The 25,196-nt window shown below is 41.9% G+C and overlaps 1 protein-coding gene across 6 annotated transcripts in view; it reads left to right on the plus strand.

Moving 5' to 3' along the window:
- SLC24A2 (solute carrier family 24 member 2) overlaps positions 1–25,196 on the plus strand; it is a 344,055-nt gene that overhangs the window by 59,626 nt on the left and 259,233 nt on the right. The gene's annotated exons all lie outside the window — the stretch shown is intronic.

Here is a 25,196-nt window from a genome sequence, read left to right on the forward strand (position 1 = left end):
AGCAATACGAGGACCTATTTATTTTGCAGGACAAGTTGTAGTTCTGAATAGCATATTTCATTTCACTCTATTATGTATTTAAAAAAAGCAGGTAAAAAAATCCATATGGGGAAAAATATTGGGGGAAAAAATTCCACAATTTGTTTTTTGTGGTGTTTTTTTTTTAAATTTAAATATTGTGTGTTGATGAAAAAAACAAGCAACATGATTATTCAAATCAGTACGATCACAGAAATATTAAACTTATAAGATTTTGTCTTATTTTACTGGTTACAATGATCTATTGCATCTGTGAGGACTTGTTTTTGCAGTGATGATGATGAACTGTCAATTTTTTCTTACAATTTTGGTATGTTTATGATGTTGCGTTCTCTTTATATTGCATTTTTGGGTGGAAGTGAGTAAACTAAAAAGTGACAATTTTGAAAAATTTCTTATGGTCTTAACTTATTTTAGATTTTCATAGACCAGCCTTGTATGGACATTATGATATGTTTATTTTTTATTTTATTTAAATAAAAAATAAATTCTATTTATTTTTTAAGGAATTTTAATTTCTTTTTACTTTGGGAACAGTTGGTGATTAAAACTTTTTATTTTTATAAATATTTTTTAAATTCATTTTTACTTTATTTTTTTAAATTAACCTAGGGGACTTTGAACATGTGATCATTTGAGTGATCCTACTATATACTGCAATACCACAGAATTAAGCAAAAGGAATGACCCACCAGTCTATATTAATGTCCCATACCACACATGGCAGAATGACCTATGAGAAGTAGTGAACAGCACACTCCACCAAAAGCCTGCAGAAAACGAGGAGAATAAAGTGGAGTTCAATTGTGCAACAACAATCTTTATTGAAAATATGCAAACATTTAAGAACATAGATAAAAACTAAATGTATGGAGGGTGATACAAAAGTGCCTATGTCACACCACGTAAAAGGGGAATTAACACTATGTATATAATAATAATAATAAGCATATGCACAGGAAAAAGTCCAGCCGCAGATAAATAGTAAAGTGCATCAAAGGGACCAGCATGTGCTTAAATATAACTACAGCTGGAAATTTTACCTGGAAGAATAATCAGTGCACTCATCCTTGTAAAGCTCAATTTCAGAATACGTAATTTTTATTGTCTGCTTGCGTTGCTCTTAGCCCCAGCTAATTAAGTGAATGAATATTCACCCTCTTCTCCACACAGAATCCAGCCCACCACTCTGAACCCTGCACGGGCCCTGACAGTTTATAGCTGCTGTACTGTATCACTGTACAGGATCGCATCACCAATCCTCAGTGGCTCTCCTGAGCCGAGAGTGAGAGCTGCATATACATACATGCTGTCATTCTCAGATTAGGAGTGCCATCGATGATTGTGGTGAGCAATCGCATGGCTAATTAGGTGAATGAATATTCAGCCTCCTCTCCCGTAATCCCACCCTCCGCCCTGAGTCCTGCAGGGCACCCGCATTCTGCCTGCTTTATTATCGGTCCTGCCAGCCCAAGGATTGTTTCGCAATCATTGGCGACTCTCCTGAGCTGAGTGTAACAGCTGCATAAACTAAAGGGTGCTTTATACGCTGTGACATCGTTGGGGTCATGTCGTTAGTGACGCACATCCGGCACCGGTAGCGACATTGCAGCGTGTGATACCAAGGAGCGCCGATCAACGATCGCAAAATCGTTCAAAAACGGTGATTGTTGACACGTCGCTCCTTTCCTTAATATCGCTGCTGCCACAGGTACGATGTTGTTCGTTGTTCCTGCGGCATAACACATCGCTATGTGTGACACCGCAGGAATGACGAACATCTTTTTACCTGCGTCCACCGGCAATGCGGAAGGAAGGAGGTGGGCGGGATGTTACGTCCCGCTCATCTCCGCCCCTCCGCTTCTATTGGGCTGCTTAGTGACGCTGCAGTGACGTCGCTATGACGCCAAACTCTTCTCCCCCTTGAGGTAGGGATTGTTTGGCGGTCACAGCGACGTCGCTGACAAGGTATGTGCGTGGGACGCTGCCGTAGCGATAATGTTCGCTAATGCAGCGAGCACCAAATGTCGCACGTACGACGGGGCGGGTGCTATCGCGCTCGACATCGCTAGCGATGTCGCAGCATGTAAAGCACCCTTTAAACTCTGTCACTCTCAGCTCAGGAGAGTCGCCAATGATTGTGTTCCACTAGGAAATTATCATTGCCCACCCTTGATAAGCAGCTCACTGACTATAGACAATGTACATAAGAAGCCTGGTGTGAGAAGAGTTATCTATCTGTGTTCTGCTTCATACAGCGTCTAAAAACTGTGATTGTGTCACAACTGCTGGACCCAGGGAACTAAATGATACATTGTTAAATTCAGGCTCTCTTTTCTGTTCCTACATTATGCTGCTCTCAAATTAGGTAGTAACAACCTGCTGACCACTCTAACTATTTACAGTATATCATAAAAGTGAATACACCCCTCACATTTTTGTAAAGAGTTTATATCTGTTCATGGGACAACACTGAGGATATTACACTTGTACAATGTAAAGTAGTCATAGTATAGATTGTGTAACAGTGTAAATTTGGTGTGGCCTCCAAATAACTCAATACACAACCATTAATGTCTAAACAGCTGGCAACAAAAGTGAGTGCCCAATTAGCCATTTCCCTACCCTGTGTCATGTGACTCATTAGTGTTACAAGGTCTCACGTGTTAATGTGGAGCAGGTGTGTTAAATTTGGTGTTATTGCTCACCCACTCTCTCATTTTGGTCACTGGAAGTTTAACATGGCTCTCTGAGGATAGGAAAATAAGAATGTTGCTGTACAATAAAGATGGCGTGAACTATAAGAAGATTGCCAACACCCTGAAACTGAGCTGCAGCACGGTGGCCAAGACCATACGGCAGTTTAATAAGACTGGTTCCACTCAGAACAGGACTTGACATTGTTGACCAAAGAAGTTGAGTGCCCATGCATTATATTCAGAGGTTGTCTTTTCAAAATAGACAGATGAGTACTTTCAGCATTGCTGCTGAGGTTAAATGGGTGGAGGTCAGCCTGTCAGTGCTCAGACCATACGACGCACACTGCATCAAATTGGTCTGTATGGCTTTCGTCCCAGATGGAAGCCTTTTCTAAAGTTGATACACAGGAAAGCTCACAAACAGTTTGCTAAAGACAATCAAACTAGACTGAAGACATGGATTACTGGAACCATGTCCTGTGGTCTGATAAGACCAAGATAAACTTATTTGGTTCAGATGGTGTCAAGCATGTTTGGCGAAAACCAGGTGAGGAGTACAATGATGTGTGTCTTAGCTGCAGTCAACCATGGTGGTGAGAGTGTCATGATTTGGGGCTGCATGAATGCTGCTGACTGTCGAGAACTACAGTTCATTGAGGGAACTATAAATGCCAACTTATACTGTGAGATACTGAAGCAGAGCATGATCCCCTTCGGAAAATGGGCTTCAAGGCAGTATTCCAACATGGTATCAACTACAAACACACCTCCAAGCTGACTACAGCCTTGATAAAGAAACTGAGTGTAAAGGTGCTGGACTCGCCAAGCATGTCTCCAGACCTAAACCCTCTGTGGGGCATCCTCAAATGGAAGGTAGAGGAGCGCAAGGTCTCTAACATCCACCAGCTCTGTAATATCATCATGGAGGAGTGGAAGAGGATTCCAGTGGCTTCTGTGAAGCTTTAGTGAACTGCATGCCCAAAATATTTAAGGCAGGGCTTCTATATAATGGTGACCATACAGACCACTTTGGGCACAATTTGGCCAGTTTCACTAAGGGCTGTAATCACTTTGGTTGCCAGCGGTTTAGACATTAATGGCTGTGTGTAGAGTTATTTAGAGAGCACATCATATTTACATTATTATACAAGCTGTTCTCTGCCTAATAAAATATTTACCAAAATGGGAGGGTGTACTCACTTTTATGGTATACTGTATATGGGCGTTTAGCTGTTTTTAAAGAATAGTTTAGTAATACCTTTACATGGATAGCCTGTTTCTCCATTCCTGGAAAATCAGCGTTTGAACTGATATGAAAATGAGTCTGTAGATCTGAAGCCTTTGTCACTCCAGCTCTATTCCCCACTCAGTGGGCCTCCCACTGCTTGACTGACCTGACCTACTACTCCTTTTCTTAAAGACACAGAGCATAAAAGCTGACAGTCAAGCAGTAGGAGGCAACACTGGGAAGTGCAGTGACAGAGGCTTTAGATCTTCAGCCTCACTTACACATAAGCTGAAATACTGATTTCTTAGTAATGGGGGAACAGAAGAAAAGATATTGCTGGACTTGTCTTTGAAAGAGCTACATGCACCTATAAATAAATTGAGGGCTAATATTCTGCTGACAAATTCCATTTAATATGAATTACATTTTAAAAGTCGTCGCATATTCTGTGCTTCATAAAACAACATGACACCTCATTAATCACAGATCTATCTAAAGCTTTTAACCTAAACTATGTATAGAAATGCAGGTGACACACAAATTTTCTTCAGATCTTAATATGTGTTAGTTTCACACTTCACAAGCGTGAATCATTTTAGAAATTACATTTTGCTGTAATGCTATGTTAGATGCAACCCATCTTGTGCTTTTGCACAGATGATTGGATTTATTCCTTAGGCTATGTGCGAACGTGTGCGCTCTGCACCGCACCTAAAAGGTGCGCTTCAGAGCGCAGCTGAAAAGCTCCGTTCTGAAGCGCCTGGTGCCGGCAGAGAACGTGCGCTCTGCATGCTGCCTCTCCCTATAGACAGCATGCAAACCGCACGAAAGAAGTGACATGTCACTTCTTAGAACGCAGCGATTCAGGCAGCAGCCGAATCGCTGCGTTCTAATAGGCCACTTGCGCACGGCTCCTGCACAATCGCCATAGATTGTGCAGGGGACGCAGGACGCATGCAGTTATGCTGCGGTGAAGAACGCAGCGTAACTGCATGCAATACGCAGACGTGCGCACATCCCCTTAACGTCTATAATAAATGAAAGCTTTTAGGCCAAGTGTGCACGTCTGCGTTTTGCATGCATTTACGCAGCGCTTTGGACTGCAGCGTAAACCCATGTGTTCTGCGTACCCAGCAAAGTCTATGCAACTTGTGCAAATTCCATGCGCACGTTGAGTTTTAGAACACAGTGATTTGCATGCTGAAATTTGTGGCCGAATCGCTGCGTTCTTAAAAGCAACATGTCACTTCTTTTGTGCTTTTTGGATGCTTTTTCCACTCTGTCTATGGCCTCTTTCACATATCCTTGTCTCTGGTACGTGTTTGGTCCTTTTCCTCACGTACCGGAGACACGGGCACATTAAAATCAATGGGTCTGCGCTCACGTGTGTGTTCTGCCATGGACCGTGTGTACATGTGGAGCATATGTGTGTCCGTGTGCTCCACACATCAACATGTCCGTTTTTCTCCGGCATCACGGGTGTCACACGGAACGCAAACGGACCACGCTGAGGTGTTCCGTGTGACACGCTCCTGAGAAAACACAAGTGTCTGAGAAAAAAAAAACTTTACTCACCTTCTCCAGCCCTCCTGTCTCTGCCGCTGCTGTCACTTGCTTCCGACCGCCGCTCATTATGCTCATTGCATATTCACTTCACTGCGGCCGGAAGCTGCAGCAGCGGGGAGTTGGCAGGACCAGAGACCGAAGATCAGCACCACGGACAGCGACGTCAGGGACAGGTGAGCAGAAAGTTCCCGTTCTCACGGATAACACACGGAGAACACACATGTGCCATAAACACTGCTCACGCAGGACAATACGCACCTTTGACACGTCCATGAAAAACGTGCGTTATTGTCACGAACGTGTGAAAGAGGCCTATGGCAGAGCAAGCATCCAGAACGCATGAATTTTGCATGAATTCTGCACTCAAAATACATCCAAAACGCAGCTTTTCGGCTGCATTTTGAAATGCACATGCAGTGACAAAATGCTGCAGAATATTTGTCACAGCAGAACGCAGACATGCGCACATGGCCTTAGGCTGAATTCACATACAGCATTTTGTAGCATTTTACTGGTGTTTCAATATATTAAAGTGAAGGGAAGGTTTGAAGAAACAATTTATATAAATAATCCCTTAAAACATCATTTTATTGGTAAGCTTAAAACATCAAAAATACACACAATGTAGAACCTAAAGTGCATAGGTGGAGAAGGGAGGAGGGTAAAGAATAAAAACCCTAAAGGTAAACCTCCCTCCTGTCCACTACCTCACGCGGGGGTTGGCACCCTAAAAAACACGGTATGGCGCCCCCACTCACCGACGGCTATCCTTGACCTGCCCTAAGTCACCCTACCGGCAGGTATGAAAAGGTGCTCAAAAACTGATAAAGTGCAAGAGTGCGGATAGCCAGTGAGGTATAAAAAGAGGATCATGTATGTCAAATTGCCTCGTGCCCGAATTACCTCACATTGATGGATAGGTGAGGTGGGTATGCTGCTGCTGTAAATTATTATTGTATCCCAGTATAGGTGCCTTCTTATTGCTATACATTTATCACTTTGCACTTTAGGTTCACAGCACAGGCACCTTATATATGTATATGTATTATCTGACAGGGTGCAATAGGGACTCATTTAGGGGTAGCCATCGTGGTGTGGAGGCGCCATATTGTATCGTTGGTATAGGGTGCCGACCCCCGCTTGAGGTAGGGAGTGGTCAGGAGACATTTATTAGGGTCCCCTCCTCTTTTTGACGTACTCCTGCCTAACCTCTGTCAAAAGCCATACCCACCTCACCTATCCATCAATGTGAGGTAATTCCGGCACGAGGTAATTTGACATACATGATCCTCTTTTTATACCTCACTGGCTATCCGCACTCTTGCACTTTATCAGTTTTTGAGCACCTTTTCATACCTGCCGCTAGGGTGACTTAGGGCAGGTCAAGGATAGCCGTCGGTGAGTGGGGGCGCCATACCGTGTTTTTTAGGGTGCCAACCCCCGCGTGAGGTAGTGGACAGGAGGGAGGTTTACCTTTAGGTTTTTTATTCTTTACCCTCCTCCCTTCTCCACCTGTGCACTTTAGGTTCTACATTGTGTGTATTTTTGATGTTTTAAGCTTACCAATAAAATGATGTTTTAAGGGGTTATTTATATAAATTATTTTACTGGTGTTTCCAATCAAAACTGCTGTGTGCTATTTTGAAGTCTATATTCTACAAAGTGTTTTTTCTACTTGGCATTTTTAGGGTAATTACGAGAGTTTGAAATTCAGATTCACTTGTTTAGTTAAATTTAAAAAATAAAAAAATAAAAATTTGCGAGAAATACATTTCTTATGAATTGCAAGCTGAAAAGCCGGTAATTACCTGGAAAATTCCTGTATAACACTCTGAGGTCTTTTAGGACATTATTAAAACTCTTATGAGCTCTTTAATTTAAACTCCACCTTAGGCCTCTCTCATATGTCCGTGAAAAACCACGCACGTTTTTCACGGACGTGTCAAAGGTGCGTTTTGTCCTGCGTGAGCCGTGTTTATGGCACACGTGTGTTCGCCGTGTGTTGTCCGTGATAAAACACGGAGAACGGGAACTTTCTACTCACCTGTCCCTGGCGTCGCTGTCCGTGGTGCTGATCTTCGGTCTCTCGTCCTGCCGACTCCCCGCTGCTGCTGCTTCCGGCCGCAGTGAAGTGAATATTCAATGAGCATAATGAGCAGCGGTCGGAAGCAAGTGACAGCAGTGGCAGAGACAGGAAGGCTGGAGAAGGTGAGTAAAGTTTTGTTTTTTTTTTCTCACAGACACATGTCTTTTCTCCGGTGCGTGTCACACGGAACACATCCGTTATTATGTGTGACACATTTGCGTTCCGTGTGACACCCATGATGACCCAGAAAACGGACATGTCGGCGTGTGGAGCACACGGACACACGTAAATACGGAACGGACACACGTTCCGTGCGAAAATACTTACGTGTTTCCAAAACCATAGGAATAGCTAGGTCTACGTGTGTACATGTCTCCGGTATGTGAGAAAACGGCCAAACACGTACCGGAGGCACGTACGTTTGAAAGAGGCCTTATTAACGTCTAAGTGACCTCAACATATCTGGCTGGGGGAAACCAAGAGCGATATGTATTTGTCTAATATTGGACTATAACAACAATGAAATGTCTAAAAAATATTCATATTTTTTTACAATACTCACATTTTGTGAGGTGCACAGTTGTGTTTAAATTTCACGATAGTGATTTTTCTTTTGTCTTTATTAAAAAAAAAAATATGGCTTTCTCTTGTTACAATCCAGGTTGCACATTGTCTTTGACACCCAAGCCTTGATTTCCTTATTTTGGCTTAAGGCCCTGTCACACACAGAGATAAATCTGCGGCTGCAGTGAAATTGTGGACAATCAGTGCCACGTTTGTAGCTGTGTACAAATCTCCGCCCCTTTGCTTCTATTGGGCGGCCGCTGTGTGACGTCGCTGTGACGCCGAACGTTCCTCCCCCTTCAGGAAGAGGATGTTCGCTGCCCACAGCGAGGTCGTTTGTAAGGTAAGTAGTGTGACGGGGGTTACCGACTTTGAGCGACACGGGCAACAAATTGCCCGTGTTGCACAAACGATGCGGGCGGGTGTGATTGTCAAGGGAGGAATTTTGGGTCAAGACTGCTAATGGAGTCTTCGTTTAGGATCCAGAGACGGTGCCCCATTAATGCTGTATACCAGTGCCGATATATATCAATGTATATAAGACAAAGAACACAGACATGCTCTCTTTTCAGCCAGCATCACCAACTGACTTGGTTTTAATGAGATAGATCCAATTATACAGTAAGTAAGCATAAATAACCTTGAAACTAACGAAGGAGTGCATTCACTCCCCAATTTCTCACATCACTCCTGCCCTCCCGTACATTCCTTTTGTGTGAACATTACTGATAAGAGTTTATAGCTTCACATCTGGCTTCATCATCTTTAGTTAACTCCTTCATGATTATACAACTTTGAATTATACTATAGGTCTGTGCAATTGCTACACAGACAGACAGATAATTTTGCATCTACATCTACATTTTGATTTAGTTATATACACAGATATTCTTATTACGTTTAAATAAACATACTACAGCTCAGGTGACCTCCACAGTCCCCCCTTTAATAAAATATCTGTGAATATTATTAACCTTAAATTTAAAAATTTTCCCCATTTAGATATATTTTATTATTTGGGACTTATTTGTGACCTATTGCCCTTGGGATTTTAATTATATCTATATCTATATATGCGGGCTTTTCATGAAATCGGTTGTTTAATTTAACACTATAGGCTTTTTTTTGCTCCCCCCCCTTAAGTACTTATTTTTATTTATTAAATATAACTCTATGATTTATAGGGGCTATTAGAATTGGCGTTATTACTCTTATTAGGGCACATTATCCTGATTAGGAAAAATTGAATCTAAACCTTATTTAAAAATTAGCACATAATTAAAAAAACAAAAAACAAAAGGACATTTGGAAATTGTCCATGGTTCTTCTTTCTGGATATTAAACAAAAAGGAGGATGCTTAGTCAGTGCTAGTCCACTTAGGGCCACTTTGTGAACCTGGATAATCTGCTCTTGATAAAAAAACAACAAAACATGATGAGGCTTCATGTGAACAGTTTTATGGCCCAGACTTGGAAAAACCTTCTGGAATAATGGGTTGAATAGCAGCCGCTTTCTGCTTCGGTTGTGTTGGGTCCATTGGTTTTTGAGATGTGACGTCAAGTCGCGTGTCACTGCCAGTGCTCCGCAGACTAGGCCGGAGAGACATCAGCCTGATGGGATAGGCTCTTCCAAAACTTTTCCTGAAATGAGATTTTCCATATCTAGCATTTTGTATTAAGGAAAATTACTGAAATTAGTAGGAAACAAAAACATTTGTAATGGTTAGATTACATTAACCAAACCACATTTTTGGGTCTATGAAATGGCTGAATTAAGTATTTTCGACTACTCAATTCGTACCTTCAACAGTCCTCCCCTTGACTTATTTCTGCCATTTCCAAATACTAAGGGTACCGTGTTCCCTTAGGAAAAGAGGAAGAAAGATCTGTTGGGAAATCCTGCCTGACTGAACGTTGAGGCATGGGTGGAGAGGGGAATGGGATTTCTTCACCGGTTTGAGACCAAGGACCCCTAGGCGAGTCCTCACCCTTTGTAGTTGGACTTTCCCATGTCTCAAGGTTCTCTAAGTCCTCTCTTCTGTTTCGGCAATGATGGTTTGGGACTGTACAGGTTTTTTGTAAAGGATAAATATAAGCAGGACGGTCAGTGCAGCTTCTGTGGATCGACCCTTCTGCAATGCGGGGCGTGAATCTATGTTGTCCTGCCGTTGAGCTTTATCGAAATTTCTGTGTCCTTTTAGGATTAATCAGTCTCCGGACCGAAAACCATATACTACTAACTCTGATTTAGGATCTGGAATTAGAAAATACACTTGTTTATTTCACTAATTAGTCAATCATATGAAAATTATACATGGTTTGCGCTAGACCAAAGAAAAACATTTTACATTGGAACCTGTTTATTACTAAAGAGAAACACAACACACACTAAAGAGAAATACAACACGCATTGATTTACAACTTATCAGTTTGTTTGTTTGTTTACATACCACTTGCATTATGTGGATTTTCAGCAATGACGTCGTTTTCTGCACTGGAAAGCCTCTGACCAGACCTGGAAAGAAATCTACACAACACGCACAGACTTGCATACAACGTGCTCATGATAAACATCTATAATCAGTTTGCAGTCTCTAAGAATGGGTAGAGCAGGTGCAGGGTGTTTCTACGGACTCTTTACAGTTTTTCCTCATTGTTTTAAAAACGTGCTTCACAAGACTGGGTGAGTTTATCTACCTGGGTACTGAACCCTGGCGTCACCAAAGCGCACACTGATATCTAACTTTCACAGATGTTAGTCCATGTTACTTGGGCCATCATTAAGAAGAGATCTCATGGCAGAGAAAGCTTACCACCCTTCATCCACAGACCTTCCTCAGTCAGCCGGCTCCCTGCGTCTCGCACTCCACTCCTTATTGGTTCACTTGATCCTGTAGGGATTTAAGAACACAAGGAGTGACAGAAGTCACTGACGTGACCGGTGTCACCGAGGCATGGTCTTTATGCATGGTAAAGGACTCCTCAACTCTAGGCCCGTTCACTGCTTCTTGGTCAGCTGCACCTATACGGGGATCTCCATCCGATTCCATCAGCTCAGATCTAGACTTTCTTTTCGGCGTACCTAGCTTATTTGACAACAGGAAAGATCTACATCCTACATACATTTTGACTATCTTACCTACCTCTGCTCCACCCATCTAGAGAGGCACTTACGTCACTTCCTTCTGTACCGATAGGAGGGGAGGGAGTGGCCTAAATTTAGATTACCTCATGTTGTGTGAACTGTATTATATCCAGTGCAGAATCGACCACCATCTTGTTCCATCTATAAAAACAAAAACTAAAAGAAATATAGATTAGATCATTCCTATAACAGACATATATTCCTACATTCATAATAATCCAATAAACATGACATAACTGTTGCAAAAAAAAGGCCAGCTTTAAAGCCTGCTTTAAAGCCTATCCAATATGTCTACTGCTGGAAAAATACAATAGATATCTACTTCCTCCCTTTTTATATACTACTTTGGCAAAATATATAGATCTATAACAGTAAACAATAAGATTAACCAACAAATAAATATAACTTATACTCTACTGGGAAATTTTGAAACCTTACAACAGGGTTCATAGATATTCTATATCTACAAAAAAAAAAGGAAAACAATCAATATTGGCAGTTTGTATGCAAAAATAATAAAAAACAAAAACGTAACCATAAAAACGAAAACCTAATTTGTATATTTTAAAAATATACTTTTCCCTGCAAAATTAATTTAATTATTTAAATAGCAGCAGAATACTATTGATAATCTCCTATGAAATTTTGAACTCTAAAGATTAAACAAAATCCACTCCACCAGCCGGAAAAAGCACTGGTTAGTACATAAGACAGAAACAGCTTTGTAAATCTGCTGAAGCTACCTTTTTCCTTTTTTTTTTTTTTTACTTTTCTCTACTTCCTTATTTTTTTTATTTTTTTTTTCTGCTCTCTACAACTTGTGACTAGCAGCAGCTTACTGATAATACTCCCACACATCCCTGCACTGACTTATGCCCCCCCTGACTCCTTCAGGATGCGCGATGTTAGAACAGCTGGTGGGAAAAACAGATACAAGAAAAAAAACCATGGGCAGAACTTTCACTATAGAAATATATAAAATATATTTCTGTACCGTGTCAGCCAGCAGAAACAAAGGTACTACAGAAACATATATTATAGAAACCTTAAGATCTTAAGATTGATGGAGTGGAATGGAGAACATCATTAAAGCGGGTAGCTTGGGATTGGAAATCACTGCAACAAAAACAAGCAGTCCGGGGCTCCCCCCTGTGTCATTAGGGAAGGTTGGGGCAGACTCCTGGGTGCAGCCGGACTGTGGGCAGTATCTTGGAAAATCTCCTAAAACTGATTTAAAGGGATACTATGATACTCTGGGAAAAGGCACACCTGGCTTCAGGTAGATCATTACTGAATCTACAGGGAACACCTTTATTGTAAATTTATGTGTTGCAGGTTTTGGTTACGGTTTTGAGGGTACCTGGCCAAACACTGAGATTTGGAGGTGTGACACTTTCTTTGATAGTGACTAAACTGACCACAACGCCAACAATTCTGTTGCTGGCTCTGCTGGTTTTGTTGATTGGGAGCTACGTATACGGGGTTTGGACTTTGTTGGGGCATGGGCTGTGGCGGGGGCTGCACCGGCACATTTGTATACACAAATTGATCTTGAGCCCATCTTTTTAAAGCGGCACAATACTGTTGTCCACTTTAAAAAAATAGTGTCATCAGTGCCTGGGTGCATTGGGAGATGGGGCTCCATTAAGAGCCAAAAACTGTCTCCTGCTTTTACTTTGGTGAGATTAACAAGGTCCTTCCGGGCAGCTGAGTATAACTGATGGACCTGTAGCATCTTCCTATAAAATCGCATAGGGTTAATGCTGGGATCTGGCAGGCAGGGGATTAATGCCGCTGACTGGGTGGGGTTGAAAGGGACATATTTAAATGAGGGCTGTTCCTCGTCAGGTTCGGGGTAAGGCTCACTATGTGTCCTAAGGAAAAAAGGGGGATCCAAGGGGAGGGGATTGGTAATTGGGGAGTGTGACGGCAGACTGGCCGGTATGGGGAGAGACGGCATTGCAGGTATGGGAGGGAAAAGGGGTATGGGTGTGGAAAGAGTTAAGGGATGCTGTCTAGTGACTGCAGCATCTGTGAATATCTCCGGGACGGGGGAATAGAATGGGGATCAGGTTGTGGGGCAGCAACAAAACAACCTATCGGAGGACCCTCAGATCTGTCCTCAGACTCGGGTAACATATAGTAAAACACAACATCCCCTTGCTCATCTTCATCTTCAATCTCAATATATCTTTCTGATAGCAATGCCTGCGATATTCTGCCAAACAATTCTGCATCATTCAACAATCTCCTGTCTTTTAACTTGCCCTTTTTTGCTTTCAATGCTGTTGCCCATAGTGACGGTTGTAACCGACCTCCTTTTGGTAATTCTAACATTTTAAAAATCTCCAAGGCACGACATACAGCTTTCTTCCCTTCTCTCTGCAACTAGCGCTAACACAGTCTGTGAACCTTCAGGCCTCTCAACTTTCTGTCTCCTCTGTCTGAACATTTTTGCTATCTTGGTGGTGTCTGGATTACACTAATATAACTATGCGGTGAACGTTAGAGTCCGGCCGGCACCTAAGGCTACACCTCTATACTAGCTGGCAACTCCTCAGCTATATAGTAATAAGGGTATCCCGTGATATGGAGGAGGGGTACAAAATGTATTCCCTCCGGACTTGATCAGCTGCACCAAAATTAATGTCCTAATCCCTATCTTCAGCCACGGGAACCCCCTAATAAGGGTATCTCGTGATATGGAGGAGGGGTACAAAAGGTATTCCCTCCGGACTTGGTCAACTGTATCAAAATTAATATCCTAATCCCTATCTTCAGCCACGGGAACCCCCCCGCGTCTTTAATTACAGACCGGGTCAGTCTAACTAGCTATATCCAGCCACCACCGTCTTTCCTGCCCTAACAACCGTCCTCTGGATCCCATGTGACACTCGATCCACACCTCAGGGCTGGGATCGTGCTCTGAGCTCCAGCGGGCACTACCCCTGAGTCACAATCAGGTACCTTTTAACACCGATATGGACACACAGCCCGTCACTCCCTCCTCTCCAAAACCAACCACAACGGTAGTGAATACACAGTATGTAACACTTACCCGTGGGGTCGGAGGTGATCAGCCTGGTTGGAGCGGAGGGAGGTCTCAGTCCGTGACATCCAAACGATCGGTATTTGCAGGTCGGTATTGCGTCCTTGAAGGAGCCCCACGTTGGGCGCCAAACTGTCAAGGGAGGAATTTTGGGTCAAGACTGCTAATGGAGTCTTCGTTTAGGATCCAGAGACGGTGCCCCATTAATGCTGTATACCAGTGCCGATATATATCAATGTATATAAGACAAAGAACACAGACATGCTCTCTTTTCAGCCAGCATCACCAACTGACTTGGTTTTAATGAGATAGATCCAATTATACAGTAAGTAAGCATAAATAACCTTGAAACTAACGAAGGAGTGCATTCACTCCCCAATTTCTCACATCACTCCTGCCCTCCCGTACATTCCTTTTGTGTGAACATTACTGATAAGAGTTTATAGCTTCACATCTGGCTTCATCATCTTTAGTTAACTCCTTCATGATTATACAACTTTGAATTATACTATAGGTCTGTGCAATTGCTACACAGACAGACAGATAATTTTGCATCTACATCTACATTTTGATTTAGTTATATACACAGATATTCTTATTACGTTTAAATAAACATACTACAGCTCAGGTGACCTCCACATGATCGCACATGCAATCGCACGATAAATCGCCGCGTGTAAAGCGGCCTTTACTCAAAGAAGCAATATGGTGTGAAAAACAGTGAACTAAGTGTGTATCACTATATAATAGAGCATTTACTAGTTATGTTCATCTGGTGTAGTATGGTGTAATATACAACAGGCACCGGAAGAAGGAAGATAGTGAAAAAATGAAAAATATCTTAAAGAAGGTAATGTGTTGTGATGAGTAATAATAATCAAAAAGAAACATATGACGGTATTGTTAAATGTTTTCCCCAATGTAGGGAAAAAAAAGGGGATAAGGTGGGACTCAAGAATAAAGTAAAATACAGCCAATGGTATGTATAGCAATCATGTAACAGCTATAGCCATAGTACATATCATTATTATAGTGATATAAAGCTGGATATTAATGTTATTGGGGACCAGAACAAAATATATTGCCAAAAATACTTGTATTAATATATATGACAGCTGTAGCTTTAGTACATGATATTATTGTGCTAATGAATGTAGCTATAGAGAAAAGATATGATGCAATTACAGCATGAGGTATCTCAAATACAGCATGTTATCACTAATATCAAGAAACAAGTATAAGGGGAAGCCTCCCAGGTATAAACATGATGAATAAGAGGGGTATTTACCTGTGCAGAAGAGGACCTGTATGCACATGTGATGCCAGCCCCGACGTGCATGTTTCGGCGTCACTTTCATCAGGGAATTGCAGTAATACCTTTACTTGATTTTTATATATTTATACATGTGACACCCCTGTTCTAGTCATACTGCCAGTTGGCGTTCATTAATTTTTAACTACTAATAAAATTAGCTTTTTTTGACCCAATCGGTTTTTCTTAGGCTATGTGCGCATGTTGCGTAATTTCATGCGTTTACGCTGCATATTGCATTGCAACGTAAACACATGCGTCCTGTGTCCCCAGCACAATCTATGAAGATTGTGCATAATCCATCCCCACGTTGCGTTTGAGAGTGAAGCGCTTTGCATGCTGAAATTTTGATCCAAATCGCTGCGCTCAAAAAAGCAACATGTCACTTATTTCGTGCACTTTGGATGCTGCTCCCACTCTGTCTATGGGAGAGGCAGCATCCAGAGCGCATGAAATTGGTATCTATTCTGTAGACACACTGCATCCATTACGCAGTGTTTCTGCAGCGATTTGAAGCGCACATGCACTGCCAAATCGCTGAAGATTTTTCAGCATGGACACTATGCAACATGCGCACATAGCCTTAGAATTTTTTTATTCTAAAAAAATTGTTGCCATATATAAAAAAAAATATATATATATATATAGTGTAAAACCTTTTTTTTTATACTTCATTTTATCATCCACTTGGGAGACTGGAACCTGCTTTACAGAAGGACAAAGATGATAGCGATGGTTGCCTTCAGTAGGCCCCAAGCTCCCATGGTTAAACAGCAGAGACTAAAGCAAGCTCCTGTTATAGGCAGATGCTGCCTTTGTGATACAGCTAGCATCTGCCATGTATGATTGCAGGCTCTTCTCTTAAGCCTACTCCATATATGGGGAACTGCAGGGACCCGACGCAGGACATACTATTACATTGTACTTTCGGAAGTAAACTGTTTGCATCGCATGTGCTGCCTCATTAGGATCCTAACAATCCGTTTTACTTGTCCCTACAGCCTGACAAACCTCTAAGGGCTTGATAAAATGAGTGTGTTATACAGACATGTGTTGCCATTGTTTGGCCAGTGTACCAGTGTAGATGGCTGATTTTTCACACAGACCAATTGTTTGTGTGGAAAAAAAATTGCAGCATGCACTATTCTTGCCTGATTCACTAGTCTGGCCTGATCTGACTAGTGCATGTAAACAGCAGGCAGCTCCTGCACTTATCCAACATGCCAACAGATGCACAGTTACACACGAAGCCAGTCGCTTCTGCAATTGGCAGTTTTAGTACAGCTGTCTGAACCTGGTCTAGAAGTGATCTTTATAGAGTTCCTGTGAAAATTTTGACACACCTGTTCATGCAGTGGTTTTCTTTGTTCCTATTGGAATGTGCGCATTGCAGATTCAGACTGAAGTCATCAAAACTACGAAAGGACACATATGTAAATGAGGAGTAAAGAAACACATGGGAAACAAAACAGCATATGTAGTGCTCCCCCTTTTAGGGTTCGCTCATATCTGCGTATAGTATAAAAAATTGGTCCGATGTCATCCAGAAAAATTGGATGAGTGACATCCATTTGGTATTCCATATATCACGCGAGTGCCATGTGAGTGTGTGATTTATTTCTCACCTAGCATCCATATGACATGTGTATGCCATCCTTATGCAATGTGTTTTTTTTCTCAGCAACTATTGTTCAACAATCACTTACAGAACTATTTAGGCTATGTGCCCACGGGACTCTGTATCTGCGGATTTTTCTGCATCAAAATCCGCAGCTTTCCCCCGGAATCCGCACTTTTTCATAGGTGCGGATTTGACACGGATTTGACGCGGATTTTGTTGCTGATTTTGCAATTTTTTTTAATTCAATTGCATAGGCAAAATCCGCACAAAAATCCGCAACAATAATTGACATGCTGCAGATTTTTCCGCACGAAAATCCGCACGATTTCCGCTGCGGAAAAATTCGCAGCGTGGGCACAGCATTTCCCAAATGCCATAGAAATGGCTGGAGAGTAGCTGTGTTGCAGATTTCTGGAAAATCCGCGGCTTTTCCGCGAGAAATCCGCGGCAAAATCCGCGCATTTTCTGCAGCGTGGGCACATAGAGTGTTCTGTGCTACAGAATGGTAATGTATCCATAAAAATCAAACAGCATATGGCTGGTCTGTGTAACGTCTGAGTTTTTTCTTACACCGATTGACTTGCATTGGCTAGTTCTGGCCTTTTTATGCAACCATACGGAGTATATAACAATTTTTTCATCAGGCCGAATGCAGCTAAAAAAAATTAATGGTAAAAGTGCAATGTAATTTTTTTCTCGCGTTGCACTCGTCTGTTTTGTACGAAAGTGTGAACGAACCCTTAGGGCTTGTGCGCACGTTGCATCATGTCACTGCAGAAAATTCTGCAGTGATTTGACAACTTATGTGCGAATCAAATCGCTGCAGAAACACTGCATAATGGATGCAGTATGTCTGCAGAATAGATGCTGATTTCATGCGCTCGGGATGCTGCCCCTCCCATAGACAGAGTGGGAGCTGCATCCAAAGCGCACGGAATAATTGACATGCTGCATTTTTAAACGCAGTGATTTTGTCAAATTTTTGACACTCTAATCGCTGCGTTCAAAAAAGCATTGTGCGCACGGATTATGCACAATCTTCATAGACTGTGCTGGCAACGGAGGACGCATGCGCTTACATTGCATTGCTAAATGCTGCGTAAACGCATGAAATTACGCAACGTGCACACGAGCCCTTACTTTAATAACATCTTTACTTTCCCTTAGCATTCTCTCAAGCAGCTTCATCCAACCATCACCTGGAATGACTTTCTGACAGTCATGAAGGAGTTCCCAGAGGTGCTGAGTACGTGTTGGCTGCTTTGCCTTCACTCTGCAGTCCAACTCATCTCAATCCTTCTCAGTTGGGTCAGGTGATTGACGAGGCCATGTTATCTGACACAGCACTTCATCACTCTCCTTCTTGGTTATATAGCTCTTACATAACCGGAAGATGTGTTTTATTGCAACCCAAGTGATGATCCCACTAATTGCAAACCAGATAGAATAGCATATAATTGTAAAATTCTGTGGTAGCAATGCTAGGAAAGTATGCCATGGATTTGGATTAAGTCACCAACATTAGCAAAACATTCCCCATACCATTATTCCATGCTTAACCCTCAACTGGTGAGGTGGGATTTGTCACGCAACTGGTGATGTGAGGCTTCCTATACCCCAGTGTTTAGAAATCTCTAATTTTTACAGAAAATGCAAAGATCACGTTTGTTTTAATCATTTTCTATTGGCGATTGATTACAAATGAGTATAACAAATTTTTGACACCCACAAGTATCGGAAAATGTAATACATTGATGATTCAATCAGAGGGAATTGTGAAACATGACTTTTAGGATAATGTAAATAAAAATCACAAAAAATTCACCATTTTTTGCCTGAGAGCAAGTGCACGAACAAACAGAAACTCAGTTATAAATTTGTGCAAAAATAAAACATTTTCAAAATTTGAAAATGTGAAAAAAAAATTACCCGAGTGGTGATGTGGTGTTCAGCAAGCCCAAGACAGCTAGCTCTGTTATATGTGGATGCTACCTGAGGAAGGGGGAAATGATTGTTTTATTGTATCCCTGAAACGCGTTGTAGCTCAAATAAATCTTCATTAATTTATCTCCTATCTCTCTTGTGAGCAGCACCCTTTATACCGTGGCTTTTTTCTTCTTCTTTGAAATGTTATATGTGGCCAGAAGAGAGAGGCCTTGACGACATCCTGTTGACAAGGAACTGGATGGAAGCTAGTGAGACACGGTATCCTCATGCCAGCATTTTCCAATGAATTCCAGCTGAACAAATTTTTCCTGGGGTGTAGTAAACCCCACCTCACCAGTTGAGGGTTAATGTTAAGCTCCCCATGTGTAGAAACCAACTACTCACCTTTTCTCCATCTTATTTCCACTGATTTAATGTCAAGTCCTTGTGTTGCTTTGCCCAAACTATTATCTGCTTGTGTGCGGTCTTCACATTTGATCTCTATGGGGTTATATAGAAACATCTCTTATCTAGTTTCCTTATTATACACCCCACATAAGATCTGTCTATAGGACATTTCAGGTTGTTTCACAGTTCTAATATATACAATTGATTGTATAAATAACCAACCTTTGGCTTTTTTGTATATACATACAGTAGGTTCCCTCCCTTCAGTTTCTAATTTATACTATTTCCATTTTTATGTTCTTCATGTACTATATCACTTTTGATTGTGCTCACCCTTTCTGTCTTATTGTATGTCAATTGCACACCAGTATTTTTTATTAAAAAGTGCATACCTTTATACTACATGATTTGTAGACTCGATATGTGGTTATTGGTTTCTTTACTTGATTTCAGAGCATTATTTATGAGGGCTGTTATCTGAGATGCCTCCACAAGGGTGTAAAACTATCATCAGAGTACTTTGAGGAATCTAAAGTTTAAAACATATTCTGGTTTGTTTCAAATCTTTCTTTAGGGTTCATGCGCATGTTGCGTAATAGCATGCATTTACGCTGCGTATTGCACTGCAGCGTACATGCATGAAGACTGTGCATGAGACGTGCGCACGTTGCTTTTATGAACGCAGCGATTTGGGTGCTAAAATTTTGACCCAAATCCGTGCGTTCATAAAAGCAGCATGTCAATTATTTCTGCGTTCTGGATGCAGCTCCCACTCTGTCTTTGGTGGGGGCAGCATCCCGAGCGCATGAAATCGGCTTTTTTTAACAAAAATACTGCATTCATTATGCAGTGTTTCTGCAGCGATTTGAAGCGCACATGTGCTGTCAAATCGCTGCAGAAGAATCAGCAGTTACGTGCGCATGAGCCCTTACTCTGTTTCCATATTCCTTTTGTGCTTTTGCTGCCTAAAGATCATTTTTAGAGGGCTGTAGAAGTGCACAAAACAGACCTTTAGAATCTTAGTTAGGAAGCACATAACGTGTTGTCATCAGTTTAGAAATGGGGACTCTGCTGACAAGTTCACTTAAAAAATGAAGTCTTTTCCTAGTATTTTATATACATTTTTCCATAGGCACTGCAATTATGAGAATGTGTCATGAGGGTCTCCTGTCCTGGAGAGTCTTGTGACAGGTTTGGGATCTAAGTTTCACATTGCCTTGTGAGACTCTGGATATTAAACGTATTTGCTTTCTTTTAGTGCAACAAGGGTTAAGGACTCTTTCTTTGCTGGTAGTTTCTTGGTAATGCATTTCAGGTTCAACCAGTTTGTGAGAACTCCCATTCCCTTTAAATAGTCACATGTCCCATCACCCGATGCCAGTTATAGAATTGCATCTCATTCTGAACTGATCACCGTTGAAGGAGGAAGTCTGTTGAAGCTCTTGTAGCCGTGCCGCTTGCAGCCCTAGTGTTAGGCTGCAGCAGTGAAGTTGCTGATCTCTAGTCTCCTGCAGCCCCAATGTTTGGCTGCAGCAGTTGGTGCATATCATTTTGCCTATATCCCTGTCTGTCTTATTTTTTCTGTGTTTCATTACAGTATTGGGGACGTATAAGTGCACTCACCAGCCTTGGCATGAAACAGGGTGAGTGGAGGGACAGTCAGGAGCTAGGCACGTGATGGCAACGCCGACGAGGCAAAGGACTCGTACAGTGACATTAGGGGAGTGTCAGGAGGTGCCTCTACCTCCGCTCCCTATCATCAGGGCCTTCCTCTTCCTTTCCATCTCCATCTGTAACCTCTGTTGTGCCATGTGCCAGATATCCCCTTGTCCGAGCGTGACATTATTACCCACCTTTAAAAATTGTCTGAGTCTTTATGGCTCAGGGGGTGGCTTTTGCACACCTGATCCAGACCCTCTCACTGGAGGTTACATATCTGCAGTTGCAGGTGATGCACATTGCCTTGTGAAACTCTGGATGTTAAAAATATTTGCTTTCTTTTAGGCCTGTTTCACTTGTCAGTAATTCTGATACGTATGTGCTAGTTTTTTTATACATACCAGAATCACGGACATACGCAGACCCATTAAAAGCAATGGGTCTGCGCGCACATCAGTGATTTTTCACTGACCGTGTCTCCGTGTGGCGTACACGCGTATCAATGTGCTCTGCACGGAGACATGTACATTTTTGCTGGCATCACTGATGTCCCATGGAACACACTATGGTGTGATTCGTGAAACACGTGCCAGAAAAACACGGACATTACAAATAAAAAACATTTTATACTCGCCTTCTCCAGCGAAGTTCCGGCCTCAGCTGGTTGCTGCTTCTGAGCTGGCTTGTTATGGTCATGCATATGCATTTATGCACGACACCTCGATCCGGACGTGGCTGCAGCGGCGGCTGGAAACACAGCAGAGCTGCAGAGTTCAGCACCACAGACAGCAGCAGCAGGGACAGATGAGTTTATCGCCATGTGTAATCACAGAAGACGTATCACGGATTGCACATGGACAAAATACGTGTGCCGTGATTCAGGGACATATGCGTTTTTAACACGTCAGTGAAAAACGTCTGTGTTTTTCACCAACGTGTGAAACAGGCCTTAGTGCAGCAATGATTAAGAATTCTTTCCTTGCTGGTAGTTTCTTGTTAGTTTATGTCAGGTGCAACTGGTTTGTGACCACTCCCATTGCCTTTAACCCCTTCCCGACCATTTACATACCTATATGTCATAGAAGGGAGATAGTTCCCAACATATAGGTATGTCAAGGCGATTGTGCGAGCACAGGGGCTGTTTCCGCCATGATTGCTGCCAGAGATTTCGTTTTCCCAACGGTCGAGTCCCCGTCTCTCAGAGCCAGGGACATTTCCCATGCCATTCCTGTCTTTTTAACCCTCTGAATGCCGCAATCAATATCGATCACGGCACTTAGAGGATTGGGAGAGGGATTGTGCTCTCTCTCCCCTCTGATCGGTGCCCCCACGATATAATCACGAGGGCCTGACCATTGTCATGGTGACCTGAGGTTGTCCTGACAACCTCAGTGATCACCTAACTATGGAAAGAGTGAATGATCACGCCTGCAGCATGATCACTGACTTTCTCTGTGCAGCTCTGAAAGCTGCAATGTTCTCCAGTGATCGAGCACTGCAGAACATTGCAGTTGCAATCAGAATAGTGTAAAATAATGTCCCATATACGGACGAAGTAAAAATGTTTTTTCAAAATGGAATACTGTATAATAAAAAAATCTCAATTTTTTTTACAAAATTATTCCAATAAATAATTATATTTGTGTACAAAAATAAACAAAAAAAGTACACATATTTGGTATTGCCTCATCCTTAAAAATCTGATATATATAACTGTCACACTAGTTAACCTCTTCAGTGAACACCGTAAAAAAAATAAAAAGTAGCAAAACTGTCTTTATATTATACAGCTGACAAAAAAAGTGGAATAAAATGTAATCAAAAAGTCATATATAAATAAAAATAATACAGCTGAAAACGTCATCTTATCCCACAAATATCAAGCCACCACACAACTCCGTCAGGGAAAAAATAGAAAAGTTATAGCTCTCAGAATACAACAATGCAATTTTTTTTTTCCTTTAAAATAGTTTTTATGCTGGAAAAGCGGCAAAACAAAAAAACATAAATTCAGTACCACTGTAATTGTACTGACCTGAAGATTAAAACTGTCTTATCATTTTTACGGCATGGTGAACAGAGTAAAAAAAATCTGTTCCTGAATTGTTGTTTCTTATTGATTCTGCCTCACAAAAAGTGGTATAGAAAGCAATCAAAAAATATTATGTGGACTAAAATTATACCAATAAAAACTCCAACTCATCCTGCAAAAAACAAGCCCTCACATGACTCTGCCGGCAGACAAATGAAAAAAAAAACTATAGCCTTCACAATTCAGTGATGCAAAAAACTTTATTTTGTAAAAAGTGTTTTTTCAGTCTGATAGCCATGAAATCTAAAAAAAACTATATAAATCTGGTATTGCTGTAATCGTCCTGACCGGACTAATAAAGCTGCCTAATCACTTTATCACAAGGTGAATGGCATAAAAAATAAATAAAGCCAATTCTTCAACCGCTATTGATTTGTTCATTCTGCCGCTAATGGAATGCAGTACGGCTCATATTTATTCTGCGCTTACACCTGAGATTACATGTAAGGATAGATGCCCACAATCAGCGATAGCAGTGTTTTGGATGCAGCATGTTTTTGCTGTATCCAAAATGCTGCATTGAACAGTACTATCACAGTGGATGGAACTTATAAAAATCCCATGCCAGCTGTGCTTCTTTTCTCTGCAGCGCAAACTGATATGTGGTGCGTCTTGCCGTCCTGTGAATTTATGCTTGCAGGGAAAACAGAGCGAAAGTCCACAGTGCCCCAAACCCTGATCGTGGGCATGGGCCGCTGTGGTATTCTGCGAAGAACACTCGCGTCTCCACAGGAGAAGACCTACTGTGTCCAGGACACAGTGTGTGTGGATTGTGGGCACATACCCTAAATCTCTGCAAAACGTTATTTAGACAAAATTCCCAACCGAAAATTCACTGTAATGAGGCAAAGGGAGTCACTTTGACCTCACGTCTGGCCTGTGGTCCGGCGGTGTCCATCTTTTTACACCTCTTCAATTTACCAATATTTTTTTCCCAGATAATGACAATCTGTATTTTTATGCTACTTCACCTCTCTACATGCCTGGCATGCTCTTTCTGGCTTCCGAGCACATGCAGAACTCCCAACTTAGGCTATGTGTGCACGCTGCAGATTCTCCGCGGATTATGCTGCGGATTTGCTGTAGAAAATGTGTCTAATATTTCTGCAGTCATTCCCCATCAAAACCTATGGGTTTTAAAAAATGATGTGTGCACACTGCATTTTTTTCTGCCCGTGGATTTACCCGCGGATTTTCCGCTGCGGAATCAATGAGCATTTCACTTCTTTTCTGCAGGTACCTGTGGTTTTTGCCATAGATAATGGTAAAAAACCGCAGTGACCAACGCATGGCAAAAACGTGGCAAAAACGCGAGTGCGTTTTTTTTTGCGTTTTTTGCCGCAGGTGCGCTATTCTGCCAGAGGATGCGGCTTTTTCTCAAAAAAAAAGTCCATTTTCTAGTGCGCACATAGCTATAACAAGGCCTTTGAGGATACTTCCCCTATTTCTCTGTGCCTAAGCAATAAGGTTTTAAGATACCAAGTAGTGATGGGCGAACCCCCCGATGTTCGTGTCCGGGAGACTCGCCAAAGCTTTTTGTAAAGTTCCAGTTCGGGTTCTGAGATAACGCGAACCTGCGTCTGAACCCCGAACTTGGACTTTACAGTTATGGGATGGGGCGGGGGTCTGTAAAATAAAGATAGTTAATAATAAACATTGTCATTACTTACCTCTCCCGTGACGCGTCCTGCAGACCTGATCAGCGGCTGTCTCCCGGCCACTTCTGCTTCTGGGTCCGATCATTAACTTCCAGTGGTATTCACTGCACTGCTCGTCACTCGGCCTTTGGCTGTTTTCGGCCG

Source organism: Anomaloglossus baeobatrachus, chromosome 1, assembly GCF_048569485.1.
Source record: "Anomaloglossus baeobatrachus isolate aAnoBae1 chromosome 1, aAnoBae1.hap1, whole genome shotgun sequence".
In the NCBI taxonomy this organism is placed as follows: Eukaryota; Metazoa; Chordata; class Amphibia; order Anura; family Aromobatidae; genus Anomaloglossus; species Anomaloglossus baeobatrachus.